This window comes from Triturus cristatus, chromosome 6, assembly GCF_964204655.1.
Source record: "Triturus cristatus chromosome 6, aTriCri1.1, whole genome shotgun sequence".
NCBI classification, from domain to species: Eukaryota; Metazoa; Chordata; class Amphibia; order Caudata; family Salamandridae; genus Triturus; species Triturus cristatus.
The window spans coordinates 153,857,948-153,874,229 of NC_140589.1; the positions used below are offsets into that span (position 1 = coordinate 153,857,948).

Sequence of the window (16,282 nt, forward strand, 5' to 3'; positions counted from 1 at the left end):
CGAGCACTTTGCCAGGGCCGGTTTTGGTTCCCAGTCCGGCCCTGCATCCCGCATTGCTGTTTTCAACCCCCACCCTGGACCCACAGTAAAACAAGCATTGAAAATGCAATAGGTCTCGCCTTTGATTACCGCCATTAGCTTTGCTAATGGTATTGTATAGCAAAGCAAATGGCTTTAACTTGATGAAAGGCGAGACCTATTGCATTTGTAATGCTTGTTTTTCTTGAAAAGGAGTTCACGTTTTTCCATACTGAGAATCCACACATTCCTGTCCTGAACACTTCATCCAAAGTGCATAAAGATGCTAACCATCCTCCGGGTAGACCGACTGCATCTGGTTGCGGCTGCATTAACAGCTGGGGGCATACATCAACGTCTCGTTCAAGACTACGTCCCACTGCAAGAAACACGCAAGGGATAGCACAGCACTAGAATGGTAAACTGTAAACCGCTTTCTGGAAAAAAGCGACTCCTCGCCAGAGTTACAGGAAGTGTCCCAGCAGGCCTTGCGCGCAAAGTGTCATTTTTGTGCCCAAACTAATAATAGAGTTCAGCCAAGGCCGTCAGTTGAATTTACATCTCCCGGTTACAGGGCCGGAAACTTGGCATCGAGCTCCGCTGTTGACATTGGCGACTCGTTAACAACTTTCCTTATTCGTAAAGTCTTTGGTTCACATGTCCTCAGTTTTAGGCGCGAGAGTCGCATTCTTCTAAAAAAGACCGCGTTTGGGCCTCGGGCTGATTTTATATTTTTTGAAGAGTGACGTATACCACCTTATTCAAGCAAATACCGACTTCAAATGACCTTATCAGTAGACCCTGCAGCTGTTCCGCGCCCGACGCTCCCACGGAAGACCCCCCCCCCCCCCCCCTCATACAGCACCTTGACACGTTACAGACTAAAAACAGAAGCAGCGGTGTAATAACTCCAGTCACGTCTAAGTAAAGTAGTGAAAACAAACCTTTTTTCTTCACTGCGCCACTTAACTTCTGAACGGCAGATCGAGGTGGCACCTACGCCATGCATGTTCTATATTTAGAGGTGTTTTTGTTCAGCTGGTATGTCACTTTGCAGACACTTGCGAGTGTTAAACGATAGATAATTTTGTCTCCACTGCAGACGAGTACATGAAAAATAGTACATGTTTTGTCTGGCCTGGTAGCTTTGGAGTTCTGGGATCCAACCAATCAGGATTTGTAAAGCACGACAGGGTTTCCAGGCGATTGGAGGTCTCAAAGGCTCATTGGAACAGCCAGGTATTGAGAGCAGGCCCGGTTCTAGAGGGTGAGCCTGGTAGGCCAGGCCCACCCAAACCCGAACCTTGGCCCTTGCAGCGACATTAGCAAGGCCAACAGAAAATGGGCACTGCAATTTAAAACGTTCTCTGAACGTTATTTTTCTTCTTTCCATAGGAGTTACGCGATTGGGCCTTGTTTCGCACCCCCAATCACGCATCTACTATTAGAAAGGTGGGCTGTGTCCCCACCCACTCGTGCTGGTACAATAGGGGCATGGTGAAGGTGACAAATCCTTTCCTTGGCACTGGATTTGTGCATGGATATTTCATTCTTTTCAGCTGGTGAAGGGGAGTTTGTTTTTGCCGATTCATTTTCCTGGCCTTCCTGACCCCTTGAGCTGTTTATCAGATCCGGCTGTGACAGAGTTCCTAAGGAGCGGGTAAGAGAATGTGTGGCTATTGTTGCGGTTTTTTTCATCTGTGAGCAAGACACATACTTTGTGTGCTGTGTATATTTTACTTAAATCGTTTGTTTAAATCGTTTGTATCATCATCATGACTGGCTCTGCTAAGGATGCACGACAACTATTGAAATGTCCAGATAACTCTGAGGATTAATGATCCTGCTTGAGAGCAATCTTTTGTCTGTTTGTAGTTTTTAAATGCAGAAAAACTGTAGTTAACGTGGATAGCTCAGTGGGTTACTGCCTTTGTGACAGAGATCGTTTGATTACTTGCAGTTCAGAAGTTACAATTCTAACATAGGACAGTGACCTATTAACTGTCATCAAAGACCTGCATTCAAACCAGAATAGTATAATTAGATTTTTTTTTTGTATTGCTAGTTAGTTCAAATTTTCCTAGTCTTTCATAATTCTAGTGTTGCAATAAAGAGTTTGGTTGGGCAGATATACATTCTAATCAGTAAAGCCAACCCCCAACCACTGGGTTATGCTTTAAATCCTGTGTTTGTGCTTCTCTAGACCTAACCCTCTTAAAAACCATATTTCCCAGCAGTATGGATGACATGTGAGTCCTACACCTGGTAACCCTCATTAACTTATGTGACATTCCGTATAGGCTGATTTACATACTTGCATACTTGCAGAGGCATAATGTGTGCGTGATGTAAAGTACTGAGACACCCTACACTATGAGTAGCGCTATACAACAAATACAATGCCTACGAGAGAGGGGCTATGGAGAGATGATGGGCACTGTTGGAGGGTGGCAATGAGGGAATCAGAGGGGGACATCATGGGGGGAGGGGCTATGAAGCGCTGGGGGGAACTGGTGGAGGGTGGCAATGAGGAAGTCTGAAGAGAAGGTCATGGGGAGGGGCTATGGAGCGATATGGGGCAATGGTTGGAGGGTGGCAGTGAGGAAATGCGAGGAGGAGGTCATGTGGGGAAGGGGCTTTGGAGCGATGAGGTGCCCTAGTGGAGGGTGGTATGGAGGGAGGGAGTATGAGGGGGGGGTCATGGGGAGGAGGTACAGAGAGATGAGGGGCACTGGTGGAGGGTGGTAGGGAGGAGGTCATGGGAGACACAGAAGCAATCCATTGTATCATGCTGCCTGTTAGCAAGTACATATGATGTAATCAGGGCTTGTAGGCTACCTCCAGAAGCGACAAATTGGGCCTGCAGTGGCCCACCCGATTGCACCCTTGGCCCACCCAAATAAAAATTCCTGGAGCCGGGCCTGATTGAGAGCCTTTCGGAATTCCGGAAGTGAGGTGGTGGCCCGGAGTTGCGTGGGGCGGCTGCACAAAAAGGGTGAAAAAGAGAAAGCACACAAAAGATTGGGGAGGGGAGGAAGCGAGGAGAAAGCAGTGAGAAAGCGGGAAAAGCAAGGAGAAAGCACTCCGAAAACGGGGGGTGGGCGGGGGGAAGCAAGGAGAAGGCACACAGAAAACGGGGGGAAAGCAAGGAGAAAGTACTCAAAAATGTGGAGAAAGCAGTGAAAATAGGGGAGAAGCAAGGAGAAAGTACTAAAAAACGTGGAAAAACGAGGAGAAGCCAGGACCAAGAGCGATGCTGGGCTTGGGATTACACATGCATGTTATGCCCACATACATTTGAGCGTTGAGACCGTGGCCTAATACAAAACGATGGGCCTCCCTTGCAGAATGTGATAGGGCTCCTTAGTCTCCCATATCTCACTGATATCCATTGGCCGTTGGTTGAATGAGGACCCCCTGAAGGTTTAGGGGGCCATGAAAGGTTTGAGCGCCGCTACACCGCAGGGCGTGTGTAAGTCGCTGCGGGTTGAGAGGGCGATTGAGTCGTACGTGAGGATTGGTAAGCATGGTCATCATATGAGTTGGGTCCTCTGATTGGCCTTCAGTGATCCTTGCATGACCCATCTCTACCTGTCGCACTACTGTTCCATGGTAAATGCGCATCTTCATTATACAGAATCCTATTTTTCCACTCCACAGTTTTTTGTCCGGTGTGTTCAACCAGGAAGCAGTCTGCATGACTCTGTCATAAGCCCCAGAGCATGCTGAGGGCACAGAGCTGCTGCAGGCCCATCCAAGGCAACAACCTCTACACTGCTCTACTCCACCATGGAGGTGCACTGCTATAACGCACGGCCCTATAAATCCTTGCAGCGACTCCGCAAGAGACTTCATGCTGGAGCTTTCCCTTCAAATTTCAGCCAGTGCAGTCATTTGATGGTCTCCAGAGGCAGAGTCTGACGTACACCCGTAAGCGAATAATTTCCATGCCTGTCCTTTGAATCCTGACACACCATAGATGGTGTAGGACTAGATCTCAGGTCCCTATGACAGCCAGCAGCAGGCACACCACAATGTGTCCGTAGTAGCCAAGTGGCATCAAATGGCCTCACTGTCCCAAACCACGCTCAATATATCTGAAAGGTTACACAGCATAATAAAAGCACTCCCATCTCAAAAGTACTCCAATGGTTGCTGGTGGAAGTGTTTTAGCAACACAGACAAAAGAGCCCAAATTGCATGTAGAAGAGGGCGACACGTTGCGGCTCACCCTGAAGACTTGGTTAGGCCAATCAAACAACAGCAACTAACCAAAGTTCAAAATACTAAAGCACAGAGGCAGATCATTGGGAGTGCCGGGCCTGAGGCCCCCTTCAGCCATGATTGTGCAGCCAAACTATCTCACTTTCAGGAACTTCCTGAAAACTGAGTTCTTCTGTGTCACAAGCAATTGAGAACAGGGATTCTCAGGCAAAGCAGCATGTTAGTTGCACTTCATAAGTAATGGCACCTACAATTCAGGCGCAGCACCTACACAGCACTACTAACAAACGTTAACCGGAGTATCGGGACAATAGCTCTGAACGTACTACTTATTGCTGAGTTTCACCGTACCTTATTAACCCATATGTAGAAAACAGTAACTCGCACTCATGGAACTCTGAAAGGCTTCATGGTGGCTTGAAACAACGCAACTAATAAATATAAATGACAAATTATATAAAAAGAATAAGTGATAAAATATTGAAAGCAAAGTTCACACACTCCTCGGTGTAAACCCCCCTCTAATCTTTTAATCAGCACACACCCTATTTCATTGGCATTTCCATCTGCATCACACCTTCCTAACACAGCTGGATTGGGGCCAAAGGTGCTGAAAAGTTAATGGAGTCTGACAAAGCATGACGCGACTGGTGTTTATCTGTGGAAAGGTGGACTTATAAAACGTACGCTTTGTCAAAGGTGGACAGACCCAATGTAGTGTGGTACGGTCAAAATGAAGCAATGTTTGGGAACCCACCAAGTGGGTTAAAAGGCCCCTCACACACCAACCTGGTTGGTGTCATGCTTCATCATTGGGGCCCCAACCGGGTGGCCGAATGCCTCCCGGTTGTGCTGCGACGCCGGACTACAGCGGAGCTGGTGTAGTGCAAAAATGTGATGTGGTGATAATTAAAAAATACCGCTGAGAATCCTTGCCATTAGAAGATTTATTCTTGGCGGCTCAGGGTATTGATTAAAAAGATATGTGATGCAACTAAATGGAGAAATAATTATCTGTTAGTTGGCTATGTGGTGGGTCTACATGTTTCAGCTCACGAATAAAAGTAGTAGGGAGCTTTCGTCAGGACCAGTGTGAAGTGAGTGGCAAAAGGTGATGTGCCACGTGGTGAAAAAAATTAAAAATATAAGTTACCTACACACTCGCTAAGGTGTGTGGAACGCGGTGTCAACACAATAGCGGACACTGCGGCGCAAACCTGTGGGAGAAAACAAGACAGCACACAATACACATAAGAAATCAACATTGGTGCCCTGGATGGCAGGCAACATACAAATAGATTTAAGGTGCTGTGAATAATCAAACCTGTCTTCAATGAACGTACCGTAGGTGACACACATACATATGAGGTGTATCATGCTGCTATGCGAAAAGGCGGAGGCAAGGCCATTAGGAATGCTAGGTAGAACGCAAAGCGCTATGTGAACTAAGGGTGCCAAGTGGTTGGTATGGCGGCACTACAAAGGACTACTGGTGAATTTCGCACAAATAGCGCCAAGTGATTATACTGGCAATGGTTGCGAAACCTCTGCATGAGGTGTGTATAAAGTGAGAGGCCCAATATACGCTGGTGGGAAGGGGCTGAATATAGCCTCCATGCGCTAGAGGTGAGTGATGGGCACAGGCTCAATAAAAGAAACACAATGCGCGAAACAGCAGGGGGAGGGAAAGGGAAAAGGATAATTACACTATGGCTGAGTGAAGGCGCTATGCAGGAAGCGGGAGGGGGGCGCTTCTTACAACAGTTCTGTAGGCAAAAGAAATAACAAGATTAGAAAGCGAGGTGGGCAGGAAAGTGACGGTATCCTGCTAGAGCGAGTGTGAGACACCTTACTTGGTTGAGAAGCTACCATCGCCTTGCACCTACTATGGCCTCCCGAAGTCCCGGATGCTGACGGACCCCGGGGGAGAGGAAAATAAATAGGGAGGAGCGCCATTGTATACGTGCGTCCTTGCTGGCAAGCTAGGGCGTTACCGAGTGAACCACGCATGCGTGTGAGTATAGCGTGAGGCTAGCGCGCATGCGCGTAAGGTCGCCAGCGGTTAGGGGCGCCTGCTTAGTGGAGCAGTCGGAGTCCCGCGAGCATGCGTGAAAGAAATAAGTCGCGGATGGTGTGAATAGAGCCCAGGAATACTGGGAACAGCAGAAAGGGCGACCAAGTAACACAAAAACAATGTGCCCACACAGGAGTGAGAGCCTGGTTGGGAATGGGACAAGACAATTCTATAAAGTGCCCGGGAATGGTGGCACCCTCGCACTCAAAGAGAATTACTTCGAATATGAGGGTAAGCTCTACCTACAGAAGTATGGTACATCAATGGGGAGCGTTTTCGCTCCCAGCATAGCGGGCCTGTATGTTTTCAGCTTCGAGACCAAACATCTGCTCAGCAACAATCAGCCACGTATCCCACATATTAAGTTCTATAAGCGCTACATTGATGACATCCTCCTCATCTGGGAAGGATCAAGCGAATCACTCATCGCCTTCTGTGACTGGCTAAACACATGTGACCCTAACTTACGTTTCACACACAGTTTTGACAGATATCATACCACCTTTCTAGATCTCGACATCCATGCAGTTGCAGGAGGACTCATGAGCAAAACACATTTCAAACCTACTGCACGTAACTCCCTCCTTCACTTTTCCAGCTTCCACCCACGGGCCCTCCGTGAAAACCTCCCGTATGGCCAATTTTTGCGACTTCGCAGAAACTGCAGTGACCCCAAAGACTACAAAATACAAGCCCAAGACCTCTGCCAGAAACTACACCAACGCGGCTACCCGAGACACATAACCAAGACCGCAAGTAAGAGGGCCAGAAATCAAAACCGAGATGGTCTACTGACAACGTACCCAAAAGAACCCACCCCCCCTCCACTCACATGTGTCACCACTTACAACACAGTGTCCAACAAGGTTGCGCAGATCATTAAAAAGAACTGGAAAATCCTCAACACAGGCCACCTGAAATGGGAACCTCCCCTCCTTTCAACTAAAAGAGCCAGATCCATCAAGGACAGCATAGTGTCTACTAGACCAGGGGTCCCCGTCAGACTTTCCAACACGGTGCTTAACGCCTGGGGCCTCCCCAACATCAAGGGGCACTACCCTTGCGGTAACTGCAGCGTATGCCATATCACAGAGACAACCAAATATCTGAATTTGGAACCTGGGAAGATATGGGAGTTACGAAAACACACCAACTGCAACACAGAAAATGTTGTATACCGGATCATATGTCCGTGCAATCTGATCTACATTGGTATGACCACCCGCAAAGTCAAAACCCGAATCTGTGAGCATCGCAGCACCATACGCTGCAAGAAAAACACCACAAAAATGACAAACCACTTCTTGGAAAAAGGCCACACGACCAACGACATGAGATGGGTCATACTTGAAGCCCTGGACAACAACATTCCCAACATCCAGACTCGCCTCCTGGAACAGGAACAAAGATGGATATATCGTCTTTCGAGCCACATCACTGGTTTGAACGATAATATCCCTTGGAACTGCCTGAGGAAGTCCTGACAACCTGATACCACTCTATTATGCCTTAATCTGTAGCTCGTACTGACATCATAGGCTTCCCCATGGTTCTTTCCCGTTCCGGCTTATCCGGCCACCTGACATTTCTACTTTTGCACAGGCCCTGGCTCCTACTACACAGCTGGCCGCTGATGCCCATGTTTCCCCCCCCGCGCCACCATTCCCGGGCACTTTATAGAATTGTCTTGTCCCATTCCCAACCAGGCTCTCACTCCTGTGTGGGCACATTGTTTTTGTGTTACTTGGTCGCCCTTTCTGCTGTTCCCAGTATTCCTGGGCTCTATTCACACCATCCGCGACTTATTTCTTTCATGCATGCTCGCGGGACTCCGACTGCTCCACTGAGCAGGCGCCCCTAACCGCTGGCGACCTTACGCGCATGCGCGCTAGCCTCACGCTATACTCACACGCATGCGTGGTTCACTCGGTAACGCCCTAGCTTGCCAGCAAGGACGCACGTATACAATGGCGCTCCTCCCTATTTATTTTCCTCTCCCCCGGGGTCCGTCAGCATCCGGGACTTCGGGAGGCCATAGTAGGTGCAAGGCGATGGTAGCTTCTCAACCAAGTAAGGTGTCTCACACTCTCTCTAGCAGGATACCGTCACTTTCCTGCCCACCTCGCTTTCTAATCTTGTTATTTATTTTGCCTACAGAACTGTTGTAAGAAGCGCCCCCCTCCCGCTTCCTGCATAGCGCCTTCACTCAGCCATAGTGTAATTATCCTTTTCCCTTTCCCTCCCCCTGCTGTTTCGCGCATTGTGTTTCTTTTATTGAGCCTGTGCCCATCACTCACCTCTAGCGCATGGAGGCTATATTCAGCCCCTTCCCACCAGCGCATATTGGGCCTCTCACTTTATACACACCTCATGCAGAGGTTTCGCAACCATTGCCAGTATAATCACTTGGCGCTATTCGTGTGAAATTCACCAGTAGTCCTTTGTAGTGCCGCCATACCAACCACTTGGCACCCTTAGTTCACATAGCGCTTTGCGTTCTACCTAGCATTCCTAATGGCCTTGCCTCCGCCTTTTCGCATAGCAGCATGATACACCTCATATGTATGTGTGTCACCTACGGTACGTTCATTGAAGACAGGTTTGATTATTCACAGCACCTTAAATCTATTTGTATGTTGCCTGCCATCCAGGGCACCAATGTTGATTTCTTATGTGTATTGTGTGCTGTCTTGTTTTCTCCCACAGGTTTGCGCCGCAGTGTCCGCTATTGTGTTGACACCGCGTTCCACACACCTTAGCGAGTGTGTAGGTAACTTATATTTTTAATTTTTTTCACCACGTGGCACATCACCTTTTGCCACTCACTTCACACTGGTCCTGACGAAAGCTCCCTACTACTTTTATTCGTGAGCTGAAACATGTAGACCCACCACATAGCCAACTAACAGATAATGATTTCTCCATTTAGTTGCATCACATATCTTTTTAATCAATACCCTGAGCCGCCAATAATAAATCTTCTAATGGCAAGGATTCTCAGCGGTATTTTTTAATTATCACCACATCACATTTTTGCACTACACCAGCTCCGCTGTAGTCAGGCGTCGCAGCACAACCGGGAGGCATTCGGCCACCCAGTTGGGGCCCCAATGATGAAGCATGACACCAACCAGGTTGGTGTGTGAGGGGCCTTTTAACCCACTTGGTGGGTTCCCAAACATTGCTTCATTTTGACCGTACCACACTACATTGGGTCTGTCCACCTTTGACAAAGCTTATCTAAATCCAGGGGATACGGACACAACCCCCCTAGTTTTCCCTAGCTCTCCCATTGTTCTTTACACTTATAAAACGTACACCAGGCTCCAATAAGATGAGTTTTACAGAGTGTGAGTACATCTACACTGTACATATATGCTGCATTTCCAGAAAGAACTGATGCATCACTACTTTGTTAATAATTTTGCCGCATGACGATGAGAGGGGTGCGTAGTCCCCTTTGGTTTTGCTGTGTTTTCCCTAAGTTGTCAGGGTATGCCCAGACGTGAGTCCCTTGCTCACTTTGCCACCGGATTCAAGCTAGCCTGGCTGATGACGACTGATGAGCCAGAAACCAGTCCCAAGATGCTTGTTTCTGGTCCAGGGAAGACATGGCTTGGCAGTTGGGGCTGGACTGTTCCCATGAGGCACAGGATCAGACTGATTTGCATATGGCCGTGTCTGAACTGGGGTGGCGGAGTGAGCTAAAGAATGATGATGGATTAAACCCAGATCAGTTGACTGGGGGTGAGTGCTTGCAATGTTCAACACTCCGTCCATCATCCCCTTTGGTAGTGCGTTGGGAATATGAACCCAATTCTCTGTTAATATACAGAAGACATGACAAGGCATAACAATCAAACTGACCGAATGAATAACAAGCTAAGTATACTTGATATACAAATTGGAGCCCTGTAGAAGTCCGGGAGAGGACGAAATGTGTTGGCTACGATGTTGTTCATACAAAGCAATTTCTTTTGAAGATGAAGAAAAACGGAATAAAGAATACTTGAAATGAAACACTGCTGCCAGATGTAGTGATTAAATGTCATGCATTACTTCTGTTTGATATGCTCCACAGTGCAAACGATTGATGAGCTAATGTTGGACTCCCAGTAATTTGGACATATTACATACACTTTTTAGGTCTCGCCTGAGCCAGCGTGTATGCGCTGCTCTGAGAGGCTTCTAGTAAGGACTCCCATCTCACACATCTTTTCCTCATGTTATTTTTTTTCCGGCCACGGATTTGATTGGCCATTTGCGTAAGGCTTCCACAAAAGAAAGCATGCAAATGGCCATAGGCTCGGGTATGTCCCGCCTTATTTTTAAATGTTCCCTCCCGCAGCCTATGTGTCTCGGGAGCGAGCGCAGTCATCAGCGGCATGCAGTGTGCCAGCTCGACGGCAGGCTGCATTCCAGTATCAGGTTACTTTCTCCGCCACCGTGATAGAAGCCAGACATAGCACCCCTCCTCCATTCCTCTTTCCCCTCGGCCGATCCCTTTGTTTACGAGCAGTTGCTATAATGCTTTTCTTATCTTTCACTTTCGTGCTTTTCGAGGCCGCGCTTGTATTATTACGGTGTTAGTGGAGGCATGCATATTTCAAAGGGAAAGGCAAAAACAGGAGTCGCCGAGCAACTCGAGCATGAAATGTGACCCTGGGAATATTGTCTAGAAACAGAAATTATCTCCAGACACGCTCACTTAAGAAATTCTCCATCCGCATAACCCGGACATGTAGCTCAGTGGATTTAGAGTATCTACCGAAGCAATCCTCTGCAACCTGCTTGCGGTTTTGATAGCTTGTAGGGCTGATTTAGTCTTTAATCTTCCCGATGTTAGTAAACTTAACAGGATAAAAGAAACATTTATTATTAACAGGTCTGTGATTTTTCTAGGCTTTGGCTGTAAGCACTACAGAAATTCAAATGAGAGTGGGAAAAGCTGTTTTTCGAATCTGTCACAACTGTACATTACATAGTCCACAACAAATTGTAGGACTTGCCAGGTTCCTGAAATGTCCATGCGATATGTGAGATGAGAAGGCAGTACTGCATTTTATTTATCGACTAGTTCTTCAGTTATAATAGATCAGGGAACTACAGGAACCGGAATGCAAAGCGGGCCGAGCTGGAAAGCCAGGACTAGGTAAGTATATCACACCTCACTTGTGACAACTTTGGGTTTGAAAAGGCACAGATGATCACCTTGAAAACATCAATCACAGAGGGATGTCTCCCACCGCCTGAACGTTTGTGGCAAGGACGGCGAGACAGGTCTCAGAGCACAGACAGATACGGTGTGCATATTTTAGTAACCGTGTCCTGAAGCACGCCATACACTCTTGCTGCGCTGGGCTAGGTGAACTCTGACTGCGCGGTGACCCTGCGCCCCCTGAGGAACGTTTACTTTCTGTTTCCCATCGCCCCCCAGGGAGGTGCTACTTTCATGAATAAATGATGACACCACCCCCCAGCTTGAAACTGTGAAAGGATAAAGCCGCTGGCAGCTGGCCACACCACATTTTTATTTGCTCTGGTTAGCAGCCCCTCCGCCTCCAGATATGAAAAAAAACTAGAATTCAGAAGTTGAACTTCGACATTCAATTCGCACATCAGATAAGCATCGGTTCGGAAATCTCAAATTGTCCAATCCCAAGTGCCAGGTAGCTGCCTCCGTTACAGTGACTGCCCTGTTATTTCATTTATAATCCTGCTTTTTATATAGGAAACGCACACAAATTAGTGCTTGAATGCAAAGATAATACCAGGACTGGGCGAACTGGCGAGCAATTTAAGATTATTTCAATGTGTCTCCTGAATATTTTTTTACCCTTCTTCTCACCCTCTCCCCCACCCATAAACAGAATAATAAAACTAGAAGTGGCACATGGTAGGTAGCCCTGAAAAGGTTAGATTAAAACACCAGATTAACTCCATGTCATCCAGGACACCGTGTTCCAGTCCTGGGCGTGCATCTTACCCCAGAACACATTCTGACAGTAGTAGCATTTGCAATGCAATAGGTCTCGCATTTGTGAGATTTTGAGCAATGTGCATTGTAAATGGCAAAGCGTTTTATTCATGTGTTTAAAAAACATGCAATGTTAAAAGGCATTGTCATTTACAATACCAATAGGTCAAAATTTTGAAAATACAAGACCTCTGGCATTGAAAATGCTTGTTTTATGTGTGCTGGACCACTAGAGGGTTATGTCATTTTGAAAACTTGTTTCAATTTGGAGCAAAGAGGGGTTGTGCTCGCTCCAAGTCCGTTGCACCACATGTAGTTTTATAATTTGCCCAACTGACTTAGATGTTAGGTGCAGTAGTGTTTTACCTCGACCCTTCTATTCTTTTTTTCGTATAAAATAGATTTTGCATGAGTGTCATCACCTACACACTGCCTTTTGATTGCTACCTTATGATCTGGTTATATATTGTCATATGTGAAGTGTTCTAGGTCGCCAGTAGCCAGGTCCTTGCTGTATACGCGATCTATGTAATGAGTGGAACATCCACTTTGAGAAACCCAAAAAATGGGGGACAGCTTCACCGGTCAAAAACAACACCGAGACACACTTTAAACATACTGGTGTTTTTATTTAAAATGTATTTACATGCCAATGTGGGTTGTCAGACTGGCTGCAGAGTGACAGAAGGTTACTTAGTGGAATTTTTACAGTTTTTTTGTTTTTCAGAGGTGTCAAGAAGACCGGGATTTGAAAAAAATCAAAACAACGAGGAGCAGGCGATAAAACTGGTTCAGGGAGACTTCCTTTTTAATTACTTCTCTATGCAGTTCTGTAGACATCCTTTGTGTGGGGGAATGCTCCCCTCACAGCAAGGTAGTCCCAGTCTGGAGCACCCACAACAAAGGCTCAAAGAGGGGTGAACTATCTGCATCGGGCTATGAACGGCCACAAAAACAGTGATTAGGAAAGAGAAAAAAGGCTGCCCTTACCTAATGTACCCTTCACACCCTGAACAACAGACTGCAGCCCCTTCGCCCTCACCATCTACCAAATGACAGTGCTATAGTAAGCAACTAATCTAGTTTCTATAGGAGCCTTGTCTCCTTTGTCCTCACTTTACCACCCAGGTTTCCTCCATCCTGATACATTTCCACTATCTAGGGGAACAACTCCATCCCCCAACTTAAGCACAGAAAAATGCCCGGGACATCTAAAATGGAGCACCCAGGCCTTCATCCCTCTGCTTCGCTTATACATATACTGCATGTACTACAATAGTCACCCATACAAACATGCACGAGATTAGGTGACAAGACAGGGAATAAATCTGTTTGTGCATTGGCGCGGCACTCTCAGCCAGTGCCAAATCATTGCTTTTTAGTGAGTGAGTAAAAAAACCTTCTATTTACAGAATCATGAAGGAAGATCTTGAAATAAGACCTTCTCTTTTTCTGTGCCAGCTCCCCTTGTGCAATGTACAGACCCTGTACCAAGGTTGGGATACTCCAGACTACCCTTTAAAGGGCTTTTCTAGGCTTGGCACACAAAAGGTTAGGGCTCTTAATGTTTAAATGATGTATACACTCAGAATCTCATGTCATGTTTAAGTTGTCTGCCCCGGATATGGGGCACTATGTACAAAGATGTTTCTCTCTATAGCCTACATTCTCCGACTGCTTGCTAACTCAGAAAGCCTTCTCCCACTATACTCCTAAACCCTGCATGAGAAATTGACATTGACTTACTCTTGCTTGATTCCTCTCCTTTCTTATGTCAGAGTGACCCTCTTCTTACCATCCATCCTCAGCATGCTTTCTGTTTCTGAGAATAGACTTTTATCAGTCTAATGCCTGCCTGAATCCTTCCTGTTGTAATTCTGCAATTGGCTGATACCTCATTTCAGAGATCATAAACCCTCCTCTTTAAAGCCCTATCCCTGTAACCTAGCACTTACCTACTCCTTCCCAGCCTATCTCACCAGCCATTCAACTGAAACCACACATCCCCCGCTAATGATCAGACCTACCTGATATTAATATATCACAAAGCAAATGCATGCAGTTTTTCTTGAGAGCACATTACTAATCACAATAACCACTCGCCTAGCCACCAACCTTGGGTTCTAGAGTAGCGTGCAACTCACCGTAAAGTGCTTCAACGCCTTTTCAAGGATATTAAGTGCCATTCAAAGCAAATCACAATAAAAGAGAGAAACAGCAAGAAAACCCTATCCTGAGCAGAAACCCACATTTCAAGAACAAGGCGACTCTCTGGCAGAAACACGTGAAGCAAACTGAGAACGGCATCAGGGCAGAGGTGGAAGGGTACAGCACCAGACCCATAGGACACCCTCAATTGGGACAACGAGTAGAATGTCCATCGTGGTGGTGGGGTAAATGGCACACATTTCACTCTACAAAAACAGGCATGCATAACGTAGCAAGACATCACAATTTTGAGAGCACCATTGAAGACAATGGAGTAGCTCCGGGCTTATAAGGGCTGGTATAAGCCTGAACATTTCAAGGTTTGTCAAGGTTTGTTTTCATAATTCTCCCTTTTTAATTTAGACCATTCTACCCTTAGTATAGCCCTTATGCCTCAGGCTATACCTGTTGTTAAAGGCCCTTGTTATAGGCCCAAACCGTGGGTTCAGGGCCTTTAACAGCTGTTGTAGCCCTTGGCAGCGGGCTATAATATACAATACAAATGTACACAATACCTTTTATGCCTGCACTTGTAACTTTTCTCTCGGAGTGCGTCACAACTCTTCCCGGAAAGGTGTGGGCTGGTCGTGGGTGCGACCACATAATTTACTCATTTGTAAACAACATCAAAACATTTCTTGGCTGCCTCGTACTGTTTTAACCCATGTTTGCATTGGCAGAGCAGCAGTGCCATCTAGTGACCGAACATGATGTCTACTACCTTTCTACCGGTTAAATTACATGGGAAAGGAAGGAGGTTGCTGCTGCTCTGTCTGTGCTTTTAGTAGAACCTTCAAACATGTCCCCGAGAAATGATCTATTTCAAATTGTCAGTAGCTGAGCCCTTTGTGGTGAGAGGCTACACAGCCGAGCCGCATGTTCATGTGCAAACTTCACGCATTTTACCACTCTCCCGGTAAAAACGCCATGTTCATAGAACAGCTGATAGAAATCATCACAGCAAACTCTACTCCCCATTAATTATATTTTCCTAGGAGACTTCAATCTTCACTGGGAGGGTCATACAGACAATCAGATCAATCTTCTCCAATCCTTCCTTGGAGAGCAATCACTGGTCCAAGAATGCCAACTACCAACCTATTCGAAAGGCTCAACCTTAGATTGGATCATCTCTAAAGAAAAAGCTGTCGACAAAATCGAGATCACCCCTTGCGACTGGTCTGATCATCACATCATTACCTTCCAAATACCTCACATAAAAAAGAAAACCTCCTCACAACCAATAAACCCAGAAAATGGGTTTGCGACACCAGAGGACTCAATATGGAAAGTCTCGCAGCACACTGTGAGGAAAAATTGCAACCTCCCAATAACATGGAAGACGTCAATGACCTCACAGATTACTAAAATAATACGATGACTAGCATAATTGAGGCAATAGCCCAATTAAAACTCAAAAGAGTCCCAGACAAAGATAAAAACCCCTGGTTTAACTGTTCCCTCAACGAAGAAAGACGATCACTCAGACTCACAGAGCAGAAATGACGACAAACCCTTCCTCACCACACTTAACCCAACTAAGACAGGCCAGAAGGGTCTACAATAAAAGCATTCTAAATTCGAAAAAAGGCTTCTTTGGAAAAGAACTGGATAATGCAAAAAACAGGCTGAGGAAACTCTTCGAAATACTAAAAGATCAATCCAATAAAACGACCAAATCAGCACCAACCGCTATAAAATCAAACATAAGCAGCAAAGAACTCTCCTCTTCTTCTTTACAACCAAAGCCATATCGATGGAGGTGGAGCTCAAAAAGGCAG

General features: G+C 46.3%; 1 protein-coding gene across 1 annotated transcript in view; it reads left to right on the forward strand.

Annotated features, from left to right (window-relative positions):
• Positions 1-519: 519 nt before the first annotated feature.
• Positions 520-16,282, forward strand: part of EPHX1 (epoxide hydrolase 1) — a 272,143-nt gene continuing 256,380 nt past the window's right edge. Inside the window, exon 1 of the mRNA XM_085610400.1 lies at positions 520-1,678. The gene's annotated coding sequence lies outside the window, so the exon portion shown is untranslated. The remainder of the gene's footprint in view (positions 1,679-16,282) is intronic.